This window comes from Drosophila virilis, chromosome 5 (assembly GCF_030788295.1).
Source record: "Drosophila virilis strain 15010-1051.87 chromosome 5, Dvir_AGI_RSII-ME, whole genome shotgun sequence".
Classification (NCBI taxonomy): Eukaryota; Metazoa; Arthropoda; class Insecta; order Diptera; family Drosophilidae; genus Drosophila; species Drosophila virilis.
In genome coordinates this window covers 26,948,457-26,961,373 of record NC_091547.1, presented here as the reverse complement: position 1 = coordinate 26,961,373, position 12,917 = coordinate 26,948,457, and positions in this window count along the sequence as shown.

Below are 12,917 nucleotides of genomic sequence, written 5' to 3'. Positions count from 1 at the left end.
GTGCGCAGTTTTGCTCGTCGGACAAATACACACACACACACATTGAAACGATCCCTAAACATAGAGAGAGCATTGAAAGCTGAGAGTAAGTGCGAGCGAGATAACAGCGTTGCCGTTCTATCGCACAAATCATATGGATGAGAGTGCGCCAAGCACTTTCCTGTAGAGTAAGCGGTTCAAAAATACATCATATGTATATCTTACTCCCTTACTCGCGAGTTTGGACCAGATGCCACCGATACATTTTGAGTCTACTTCTGGTACTCATGTCTAGTCTATATGTTGTTTGGTTAGTGGCTGAAGGCAGGCTGGCGACTAACTTCGTTGCTCGTGCCAGCATCAGCAAGCCGCTACTTCGGCATTCGTTCGTCTGGTCTTTGGAGAACGAACAACCAGTCGGCAGGCATGCCGTACGAAGCCTCAAAGGCCAGGCTAGAAGTTTTGCGTCGCATTCAAATGTATGGGCGTTACTCATCTTAGTGTTTATATTGTCTCTCCGTCCGTACGTATGTATGAACGCAATGATTTCTGATCCTATAAGAGCTCGAGACTTGAAATTTTTTTATTTGAGCAAAATCCATATGTATGTAACAGACAGAAGAAAGTATCTCCGACCCCATAAATTATATATATTCTTGATCAGCATCAAGAGCCGAGTCGATCTAGCCATGTCCGTCGGTCTGTCGGACGGACGCCGTATGTATGAACGCAAGGATCTCAGAACCTATAAGAGCTAGAGACATTTGAAGTTTTAGATGTAGGTGCTCCTAGTGCCTGCGCAGAACGAGTTTGTTTCCGTTAATCGATAACTTACTCCGTTTCCAAGCAATCGATAAAACTCGATATCGATATCCTGTTTTGTGGGCAATTTTGGTAAATAACAAGAGCTAGAGTCACCAAACTTGATATATTGCTTCTAAAATAGCTCCCGACTAGAACCTCTTACGTGTTTTTATTTAATGCATTTGTTTTTTTTTCAAAAAGAGGTTGCACTGAACTTGTTTAATAACATTACTGTTTCCTTCATTCTCACTTCACGTTTACATTTTAACCAGACTCACGTTATTGATAATATAATCCTCCACATCTTTCGGGGTTGCGAGTTCCTCAAAGGCTTTTCTTCCCTTGTTATTTTAAAAAAATTGTTTTGAGCCATGGATCTCAATAATTATTTTTATAGCAAGATCTAGGACAAATAATAAATCGAAATAAAATATAAAATACATAATAATATTAAAAGAATCTTGTGTAAAACCACTAACCCTACAATGTATAGACATACCAAATGGCCCTTTTTATCGAAACAAAAAAATCTAAACGAGGCCACCCCAAGGGTCCCTGTGACCATTTTAATGTGCCCAGACATAGAAGGACTGCTGAGATTGGCAGCCGAACGCCGGCCTAAAAAGCCGAACGTTCAGTATGAAGACGCATCTCGCTCAACGCACAACGTCGATGCGGCTGATGCGTTTGCTTAATATATGTATGTATGCCATTTTTAAATCCTTACAGCCCAAAAACATATGTGTGTATACATGTGCCTCGCTCTCTCTCACTGCTTCGCGCACTTGTGTCCACCTCTTTCTCCCCGCATAGCTTACCACAAAACCCCGAAATCTACAAGCATTCATACGTTTGTGTTGTGTGGAGGTGCGTAAAGTAGATCGAAACGAAAGAAAGAAAGGCTATCTTCGGCACGCCGAATATCTAATACCCCTGCCGACCCAACCTTTTCATAATGCTTATCGTGCTTTGTCCGTATCTAAGAAGCACAGGGAAAATAATTAATTGATAAACAAAAAAGGTTTTTAATCAAAAACCTAGCTTTCGATCTATCGTTCCTAAGGCAGATATATGATATGGTAGTCCGATGTAAATACGATTTTGCAAAAATGAAGGGAGCATAGTGAAATCTTTAAATGCCGTGTTTAATTAAAATATCTTGAATGACAAAAAAGTTTTCCATACAACAACTTAGTTTTGGACCGATCATTCCTATGGCAGCTATATGACATAGTGGTCCGATCTTAATAGGATTTTGCCCATATAAGAGGAGTATAGTAAAACTAATTAAATGACGAGTTTGGTCAAGATATCTTGAAAACCAAAATGTTTTTTCATACAATTGAATTTTCTACCATTCGTTCTAATGGTGAAATGCTACAATTAACTAACAAACTTACTTACAAACGACTAAACTACACGACAGACACAGAAAAATCCAAGTAAGCTCAAATTTTCACGGAAGTTATCTTATGTGATAAAGGTGTTCCAAAGACGGGGATTGGGAAGTTCCAAAAGTAAGTATGGAAAAATTGCGAAAAGCGTATCTATGTCCAAGTTATCAAATGGTGTTTCAATCTTTTCGAAAAATTATTCCTCTTTGGTGGAAATGGAGGCCAAAGGTATGGTGGGTAACGTTTCGCGCTCAAATTCATATCCTGGGATCTATATGAAACAGCATTTGAGACATGTTTTACATTCTTCGAAAATTCAAAGCTTTCTCGTTTAAAAGTGCGATTAAAAGATTTTTTTGATGGCGTTTTATTATTTGTCCGATTTGATATAAACCTGTTTTAAGGCTCTATATTAGCACTTAATAAATACGTGTTTCAGTGTTTGAGAAATTACGCCAACAATGGGTAATTAGGAAAAAATGTTTGTATGAAACTTTTATTAACCACCCGATGGGCCCCAAACTAATTTTGAAAGATCGTTGTTCAAATTTAGTTGAGGGGTGTCTCACACTTTTTGAAAAATACATCCCTCCTTTGTGGAAATGGAAGTCAAAGATTTAGTTGGTGACGTTCCATTTTCAAATTTATTTCCAAAGATCTATAAGAAAAATCATTAGAGACGTGTCGCGCGTTTGCCGCAGAATTCAAGCGACTCTGCATCAAACTTATTTTCAAAGCTCTATATTTAATAAAGTAAGAGGTTCTAGTAGTGAGGTCCCGACTAGGGGATACCCTGAACCCTCTTTTTCCAACACCAAATAATTTACAAAAAAAATGTTCGTTGCCAGAGTTCGAACTCGCAACTGACCGCATTACTTCCTGTCAACTCTACTCAACAGCCACACCAGCAAAAAAAAAAAACAAGTAATAGGTTCTAGTCGGGAGCTCCCGACTAGGGGATACCCTGAACCCTCTTCTTCCAACATCAAAGGCATATTTATTCTATTTTAGAAGCTATATGTCAAGTGTTGTGACTCTAGCTCTAGCTCCAAAAAACAGGATATCGATATCGATTGCTTGCATACAGAGTAAGTTATCGATTATCGGAAACAATCTGGATCTGCGCAGCCACTAGAAGCACCTACATCTAAAATTTCAAGTCTGTAGCTCTTATAGGTTCTGAGATGCTTGCGTTCATACAGACGGACAAACAGACAGACGGACATGGCTAGATCGACTCGGGTATTGATGCTGATCAAGAATATATATACTTTATGGGGTCGGAGATGCTTCCTTCTGCCTGTTACATACATTTGGATATTGCACAAATACAATATACCCTTATACCCACTCTTAATGGGATCAGGGTATAAAAATACCTTCCCCGGTAGCGCTCAAAATCGCGACAGATCGCAACACTTGCTATGCCTCTACTCAGCAGCCACACCAATAATTAAGTACTTATAATAAAAAAAGTAAATAAATAGCATTACAGAAAAAATTACCAGGCTGTTAGAATGCGATAGAATGCGAACCAGACGCGCATGTACGTGCGTGTATACATGTATACAGAAATTCTCAAAGCTACTGCTCCATCCAATTGCGAAGTTGTATATAACTTTGGTTTTTTCTACGTTTTCCTTATTGTACCATAGAATATTTGTGTATTCTGAAAAAGTCAATTGCATTTAAATTGTGGCTCAAATTGGCTGGCAATACAAGTTGGGTTATTGACTTGATTTATAGCTGTGTGGTGATAGCGGGGAGGTGGCGATAGGTGTAAGACGAAAGATACTTGACATATATATACTATTCTAAAAGCAACATATCATGTTTGGTGTCTCTAGCTCTTATTATTTACCAAAACTGCCTAAAAAGCAGGATATCGATATCGATTGCTGCGGAACGGAGTAAGTTATCGATTATCGGAAACAATCTGGATCTGCGCAGGCACTAGGAGCACCTACATCATTTCAAGTCTCTAGCTCTTATAGGTTCTGAGATCCTTGCGTTCATACATTTATTTATTTATTTATTTATTTATTTATTTATTTATTTATTTATTTATTTATTTATCAATGGTCGACAAAACGAGTGTCTTTCTCATTATTCAAAAGATTGTACAATATAATTATATGCTAAAAGCCTAGTTAAAGGATACAATTTTCTAAATAGCATCACCGACCGATGGAGGTGTTTTATTTGCCAGTCCGGCCAGCTGTGCCCCTTTTCACAGCTAATTTTGTCAGTGACGCAGAAGGTTGTAAGAAGGAAAAAAGTGATCTCAAGTGAAATTAAAAATAATCTTAATTTGCTATATTAATAAAGAAAATACAATAAATAGGAAAAAAGAAAGTAAGAAGATTGTTAATAAAGTAAAGCAATGTAAGTTAGATAAAGAGTGTTAAGTGGATAGGACAAAGAGAAAAGTAATGGGAAATCACCGACACGGTGGGGGAAAATTTTTCAGCCTGTCCGGCTAGCTATGCCCCTGCTCATAGCTGGGAATGGTCAGCGACTTCCCGAAGGTATCCTGAAAGCAACGATTTTATTAGGGGTAGAGACAGTTCGGTAGAGAAAACGTGATGCAAACTATTATAATAAACATACACTTTGAACAATTTAGATGCAATTGATTGGCCGAACACCAAAGTTGCATAGCGTTCAAATCGTCTTGTAGACGAGAATGATGTAGGGGGTTAGTGTATGATAGAAAAAGTTTGACATCGTCCGCATACATGAGTACACGGGCATGTGATATAACAGAGGGAAGATCATTTATAAAAAGTGTAAAGAGTAAAGGTCCAAGATGACTACCCTGAGGAACACCAGAAGTAACGTGAACCCTTTTAGAGGTAGTCAACCTCAGTATTACTCTTTGGGTCCTTCCTTTTAAATAAGAATTAATCCAAAGTAAAAGGGACAGAGGGAAACCTATTCGGTCAAGTTTAAAAAGTAAAATGTCATGGTGCACAGAGTCAAACGCCTTACTGAAGTCAGTGTAAATGACATCAGTTTGCATTTTCGAAAGGAAAGCATCATTTACCAAGGAAGTAAACTCAAGCAGATTGGTCGTAGTTGACCGAATCTTTACGAACCCATGTTGAACAGGGGAAACGACTGATTTGCAGAAATGCTGCAAATTGGAAGATTTTCAAATAATTTAGGAATAGCAGACAGTTTTGCAATGCCCCTGTAATTTTGTATATCAGACTTCCCACCTTTCTTGTGAAGTGGAATGATATAAGATTCTTTCCAAAGAGATGGAAAGACAGAAGTTTCAAAAATTAGCAAAGAGGTTAGCAGAATCAGGGGGGCTTATTGGCTGATGAGCACGAAATGAAAGGATTACAATTTAGCATTGCAATCTCTAAAGTTGGATGATAGACATCCTCAGGAAGAGATAAAGGAGGGGACCTAGACACATTAGAAATAAGGTAGTCGTTAACAAATACAAGGTCAAGTGTTCTATTCATATGATTAGAAATTGAATTGATTTGAAACAACGAAAGATCAAGCATGCAGTCTAAAAAATCGTGCTGTGCTGAGGGCACTAGATAATTTCAGCAGTGAATAATGACCAAGAGATGTTCGCCAAATTAAAATCACCCAACACCAATAATAGGTCATTATCCCGCACGTGTGAAGAAACTTCTTTAATACAAGTAATATGATTCATATAAACTTGAATATCAGAAGAAGGTGGGACATAAGAGCATGTTACATAGATATTCCGTGTAGGAAAAGATACCTTAACTGAGACAATCTCAGCGTCAGTAGGCGTACTAAAACAGAATAGTTCAGACTGGAGAGTGGCTTTAACGGCAATTAACACCCCACCACCTCGAGTCGGCCGATCATTTCTAAACAAAATAAAGTTATTCGGTAATATCTCAAAATCAGATATGGTTGAGTTTAACCATGTTTCTGAAAATGCTATTATGTCCGAATCGAAGGAAGTGCTGGCAATAAAAAGATTTTTTAGCTTTGAAGTGAGACCTCTGACATTCTGATAATGAATAAAGATTTGGTCAGAAGATGAAGCTAGTTTTTTGGGGCAGAAATGGTACCCTGTATTGAAGGGACTGGAAGGGTGACAGGCTGGTTACGCTTTTTAGGCTTGAACTCATGAACAATCATGTGTGTTTGGGATCACAAATGATTGGGAACATATCATGTGAAACATTTATTTTGAATGATGATATTTCACGAGGGGGGGGAGAAATTAAATTTGGTTATTGACACGCTAGCAGAAGATTTGCTAGCAATATAGGCTGCCAATGACTCAGAAGTGGTGTCCGACGAAAGTCGAGACACAAAAACTTACCTACGAGGGGCAACTACCGTTAAAGTATGCGTTGATGGGGCTGTAGGTAATACAGGAGTTGGAGGAGCTAACAAGGCACAATGATTGTCTTTAACAATCTGGGCAAGATTGCGCGCAGGTCTACCTTTGCGGCCAGGAGCTGACGGGGCTGAGGGAGTTTGATTAATTGGGACGGAATCAGGTACGGGCTCTACTGGGTCTAGTACAGGGCTTGAAACCGGGGTAATTGGACAGTCGCTTGGAGAAGGCGATAAAGACAACATTGGAGATACCTCCAAGTTGCTAGGAAGAGACAAGAAAGTCGTAGGTGTCTGAACAGACACCGGCTCCAACCGGCGATTGGTTGGGGACTCAAATTTATATTTGCCTAGCAACTCGCAACTCGAGTCAAAATTATTTAATTTTAAGAATTGACTTCTCACAGAATTATACATTCTGGAGAAATCAATTTGCTTGTCGATGCATTCTGGGCACGACCAACGCAAGCCACCGCAGCCCTTCTTGGCAATTGCAGCGATCTTGTCGCAATCACGCCTAGTGAGACCTGCACATTTAGCATGGATCATATTCTCACACAGCCAGCAATTAACAAATTGCGGCAGTGCAGAATCGTCAGCCTGCTTGAACGTGCACGGTTTCTTACAGCACGACATAATTATTAAATGCGCAAGCAACTTGCGAGAGCGCAGAGCAAAACGAAACGAAAACGGTGCACAAGTAAACACTCAAAAAACAATTATTCGTACACAAACAAATTGTTTGGTGCGAAAAGCAATAGATGCACATACGGACAGACGGACATACGGACGGACGGACAGACGGACAGATAGACGGGCGGACATGGCTAGATCGACTCGGCTATTGATGCTGATCAAAACTATATTTACTTAATGGTATTCGGCGTGCGAACGAAATTGGCTTATCAGACCTTAAAGGTCCTTGTGATAACACAGCTCATAACGCTACGTTGCTAGCATCTGTTGTTAGTATGAATGGTTTCGTAAAGTCGGGGTAAATTAGTAATTGGTCGTTACAAAGCAAGGTTTTACAGTAGTTAGATGTTTCTATAAATTCATTGTTTAAAACAACAATCGTTTTCCCTTTTAATTGTTTAGTCAGGGGTTATATTTGGGAAGTCTTTCATAAACTTCCTGTAATAACCCATTAAACCCAAGAAGGATTTAATTTCTTTTTAAGATTTCGGTAAAGGACATTTTTTTATAGCTTCCATCTTTGACGGGTTTGGTTTAACGCCATCTAGTGTTACAATGTGTGGAAGGTATTCAATTTCTTTTTGTAGAAAGTCAGATTTGTCCATTTAGAAATGTTGTAAAACATTGTTTGTTGAAAAGTTCTCTTTTGGTTTCAATGACCGTTTGATTCACTTATTTTTCTTTTACGATATTGAGTAGAGCTCTTTGAATATCTGTTATCTTTTCGTACAGAATTCCTACTGGGTAACATTGAAGTGAAAGGATGCCTAGGTCTGCCATAAGGCTATGTTCGGTTCTCATGTCCGCGAAGTGGGTAATAAGTTTATTCTTTATTTCGTCCCAGTTCAACTCAGTTCCCGACTGGTATAGTACTTCATGCGCTTTTCCCTGAATCTTGTTTCTGATTGCCCTTAGTATCATTAGTCCGGTTGGAGTTTGGGCTGCCCCTTTTATTAGCATTAATATCTACTCAACTTTTGTAATATATTCCCTTAGTCCTTCCATGTTCCCGTCGTATGTTGGGAAGGTTTTTAAATAAATCGACAATTTTAAAGCTACCTATTATTTTTTACATGTGCAAGTTGGCAGGTACATGGTTTCGGATGCTTCTTCTTCTCTAATATCTGGGATGCTACTAGTGTGTTTGGCACCTCTTGTAGGAATTATTCTCCTAACCCTTCCTAAGTTAGACATAAACGGTATTATGTTGTAGATATGTAATTATATGCTGTATATGTATGTATATATGTTGCTTATCTTATGTATATAGTTTTAGTCATTGAGTAATAAAGAGAAAGATCTGAACTGATGCTCTGAGCTTTTTTTACCGTTTTAAAAACCACGAGTCGTAGATCGAGTCGGTCCGCAAACGCAAAATCACACCCAATAAAAGAGCTCATTTACCATAGGAAGCAACAACAAATCACTTGCAAAACAACAACAGTGCTCACGAAACCCAATTTGTTCTTCATCCCACAGTGTTCTTTGCGGGTTTCTCTGTCGTTCCTACAAGGCAGCGCGTATAAACAACAACAGCACAATTCGGGTACTAATGTTGTTGTTGTAGAGCCGAGTCTCGGCGCAAGTAGGTAGAAAATTTGAATATCAGCAAGCCACGGCACTCAGATAAAAGGGTTACGCGCACGGCGCCCAACATCATATATTATGACGTCACAGTTAATAGAATTTTATTTCTTGTGATGTTTAGCATATATTTCTAACTTTATTAGGTACATTTAAATACCTTATTAATGGGGTCTTTTATAGATAATAATTTGTTGACTTATGTAATAATTTTATGTACGAAATGATCGCACATAAAAAGCCTTGGACTGTGACGTCACATGCGCAACAGAACGTTGCAATCTTCTTAAATTCATAGAGTTCCCTTGGCTTGGCAGAAACATACAAATATGCAGATTTGAACCAATATGTGTGAGATGAGACACACATAAGCAACTATTTGGCAGGATGCGGCATTGATACTCATTTTAATAAGAATGGTATATAATTTATAAAGAAAACAATTTTTATTGACTGTACTAATAGCTGCACACTAAATACAAAATTATATTTTTTTAGACATTCAATAAAAATGTATATATAAGATGGTTTGTGCTATTTGGTTACATTGCTTATGAATAGTTAAAATACCCTATTTTGAGAAAAGGTGCCTTGCTGGTCGAAAAATGAAAAAAACATGACTTTGCGAATTATAGGCATAGCAGTGCATAGAAACCACAACAATGAGTTGGATGGGTGCAGAGGCTAAGATCATAGACTGTAGCCTCAAACAAAAAAGGATAGCAAGGACAGAATTTGTGGTATGCTTTTTTCACTGTCGAGTCATTTGCTTTGATTATGGTTGTTGTTGTTGGTTCTAATGGAAAATGTTTTGAAGTTGCCATTGAATTGTGGGCATCGGCAGAAGAAGCTGCAGACAGCTGGGTGTTGTCTTTGCAATTTTTGTTTGCAACCTCGTTTTCGCTCAGGAAGTATTTCTAAAAAGAGCTTTTGATCCCAATGCCGTCTCTTTCTCTTTATTACTCAAAGCATTCAACCAAAGCTGCTTGCACGCCTTTGTCTGAGACAAGAACTTTTCTCTGTCGAAAAACGAAAGTGAAATCAATCTATGTATGCTAAATTCTTATCGTAGTTATTGCACAAGATGTGCCTTGTGTAAATATAATTTAATTCTTATATCTTCCTGTAAAAAAAATCGTTAGTATCTATGGTAATAAATCATTTAAATAAAGCATGCATTTCACAATAAAGCACAAGCACTTTGCGTCGATCGTAAGTTCTAAAATTTTTCGCTCAATGTACTTCGATAACGAAACGACGCAAAGAAGCATCGACCAGCTTTGCTGAAGCACTAACCAAACAACATATAGACTGGTCATCCCATATAAACAGCGCTGTCACAAAAACTATCAGAGGCATCTGGTCCAAAATCGCGAGTAAGGGAGTAAGATATACATATGATGTATTTTGAACCGCTTACTCTACAGGAAAGTGCTTGGCCCACTCTCATCCTTATGATTTGTGCGATAGAACGGCAACGCTGTTAACTTTTATCTCGCTCGCACTTACTCGCAGCTTTCAATGCTCTCTCTATGTTTAGGGATCGTTTCAATGTGTGTGTGTGTGTATTTGTCCGACGAGCAAAACTGCGCACAAATTCAATTTTTCCCAAATGCTGAGGCATTTCTACCCTTTTGAAGGCACGGCTAATATGAAATAGAGAAAGGGTTTGCCACGTCGATGCGAAATTCTTGCATTTTAGCTCACTATCGTTGGTAAGGGTACCCAAGCGTTGGCATGTGTGCATTTAGAATATTTTGGACTCGCTATACACGCATACTTGCATATTTTGTGTATGAATAGAAGCATTTATGCGCTTGTGTGCCTGTTGCTTGCCTGCCTGCCTGTCCCCGATGCAAATTTAACAAGATTTTAGGATTTCTGATTTTGGACCTCTACACACAGACACACACATACAAATGTCTGTGAATGGGCTGATCATGGGCGCAAAAGAAAATACATTATTGGCACGCGTCTGACGCGCGCCCTTCTTTTTAATGATTTTGAATGAAATTTGAGTAAAAGAAAAATCTTTAAAATATTAAAATATACCAAATTAAAAAAAAAGGAGCGATTATATATTTATAGTTTTAATAATTTTGGTGATCAGTCACTTGACCTCCATATGCAGGTGCTTGCCAAAAGTTGACCCACTTGACCCAACGAACTGGTGCAGGTAATAAGGGGTCAACATTCATTCATCAAAATCTAAGGGCGCTCGTCAGACGCGTGCCAATAATGTATTTTCTTTTGCGCCCATGATCAGCCCATTCACAGACATTACATGTACTGTCTCTCCACAAGTTCCTTTGTTTGATTCGGGGTCATTCATGTTTACGTCTAGTGTTGTTCTACAAAGTGCGTTTGCTATAACGTTCTGCGAACCCTTTTTGTATATTACTTCATAGTCGTATTCCAACAGTCTTTGTTTATATGAATGGAACTTAAAAGTCAAATTTTACATCCATTAACACAAGTAATAACAATATTTCAATTTTAGAAATAGCAGCTTTATTTATTAGACACCAAAAAAGACACCAAACTTATCAAAGACAAAAAACTTAAAATGTATCAATTTCTGTGCTGCCAGATAGCCACAAGGCTAAGCTTCCATCTGACTAATTTGGAGTTGGGTTCCTTTAAACTCATTAACCAGGTTAATGGCTTGTGGTCTGTAAATATCTTAAACTTTTGACCGAATAGGAATAATTTTCTTCTGTATCGGTTAGTGTTCGGCGTGCGAACAAAATTGGCTTATCAGACCCTAAAGGTCCTTGTGATAACACAGCTCATAACGCTACATTGCTAGCATCTGTTGTTAGTATGAATGGTTTCGTAAAGTCGGGGTAAAGTAGTAATTGGTCGTTACAAAGCAAGGTTTTACAGTAGTTAGATGTTTCTATAAATTCATCGTTTAAAACAACAATCGTTTTCCCTTTTAATTGTTTAGTCAGGGGTTATATTTGGGAAGTCTTTCATAAACTTCCTGTAATAACCCATTAAACCCAAGAAGCATTTAATTTCTTTTTAAGATTTCGGTAAAGGACATTTTTTTATAGCTTCCATTTTTGACGGGTTTGGTTTAACGCCATCTAGTGTTACAATGTGTCCGAGGTATTCAATTTCTTTTTGTAGAAAGTCAGATTTGTCCATTTAGAAATGTTGTAAAACATTGTTTGTTGAAAAGTTCTCTTTTGGTTTCAATGACCGTTTGATTCACTTATTTTTCTTTTACGATATTGAGTAGAGCTCTTTGAATATCTGTTATCTTTTCGTACAGAATTCCTACTGGGTAACATTGAAGTGAAAGGATGCCTAGGTCTGCCATAAGGCTATGTTCGGTTCTCATGTCCGCGAAGTGGGTAATAAGTTTATTCTTTATTTCGTCCCAGTTCAACTCAGTTCCCGATTGGTATAGTACTTCATGCGCTTTTCCCTGAATCTTGTTTCTGATTGCCCTTAGTATCATTAGTCCGGTTGGAGTTTGGGCTGCCCCTTTTATTAGCATTAATATCTACTCAACTTTTGTAATATATTCCCTTAGTCCTTCCATGTTCCCGTCATATGTTGGGAAGGTTTTTAAATAAATCGACAATTTTAAAGCTACCTATTATTTTTTACATGTGCAAGTTGGCAGGTTGTGCCGGGGGTATTACCTGAGCCATGTACATGGTTTCGGATGCTTCTTCTTCTCTAATATCTGGGATGCTACTAGTGTGTTTGGCACCTCTTGTAGGAATTATTCTCCTAACCCTTCCTAAGTTAGACATAAACGGTATTATGTTGTAGATATGTAATTATATGCTGTATATGTATGTATATATGTTGCTTATCTTATGTATATAGTTTTAGTCATTGAGTAATAAAGAGAAAGATCTGAACTGACGCTCTGAGCTTTTTTTACCGTTTTAAAAACCACGAGTCGTAGATCGAGTTGGTCCGCAAACGCAAAATCACACCCAATAAAAAAGCTCATTTACCATAGGAAGCAACAACAAATCACTTGCAAAACAACAACAGTGCTCACGAAACCCAATTTGTTCTTCATCCCACAGTGTTCTTTGCGGGTTTCTCTGTCGTTCCTACAAGGCAGCGCGTATAAACAACAACAGCACA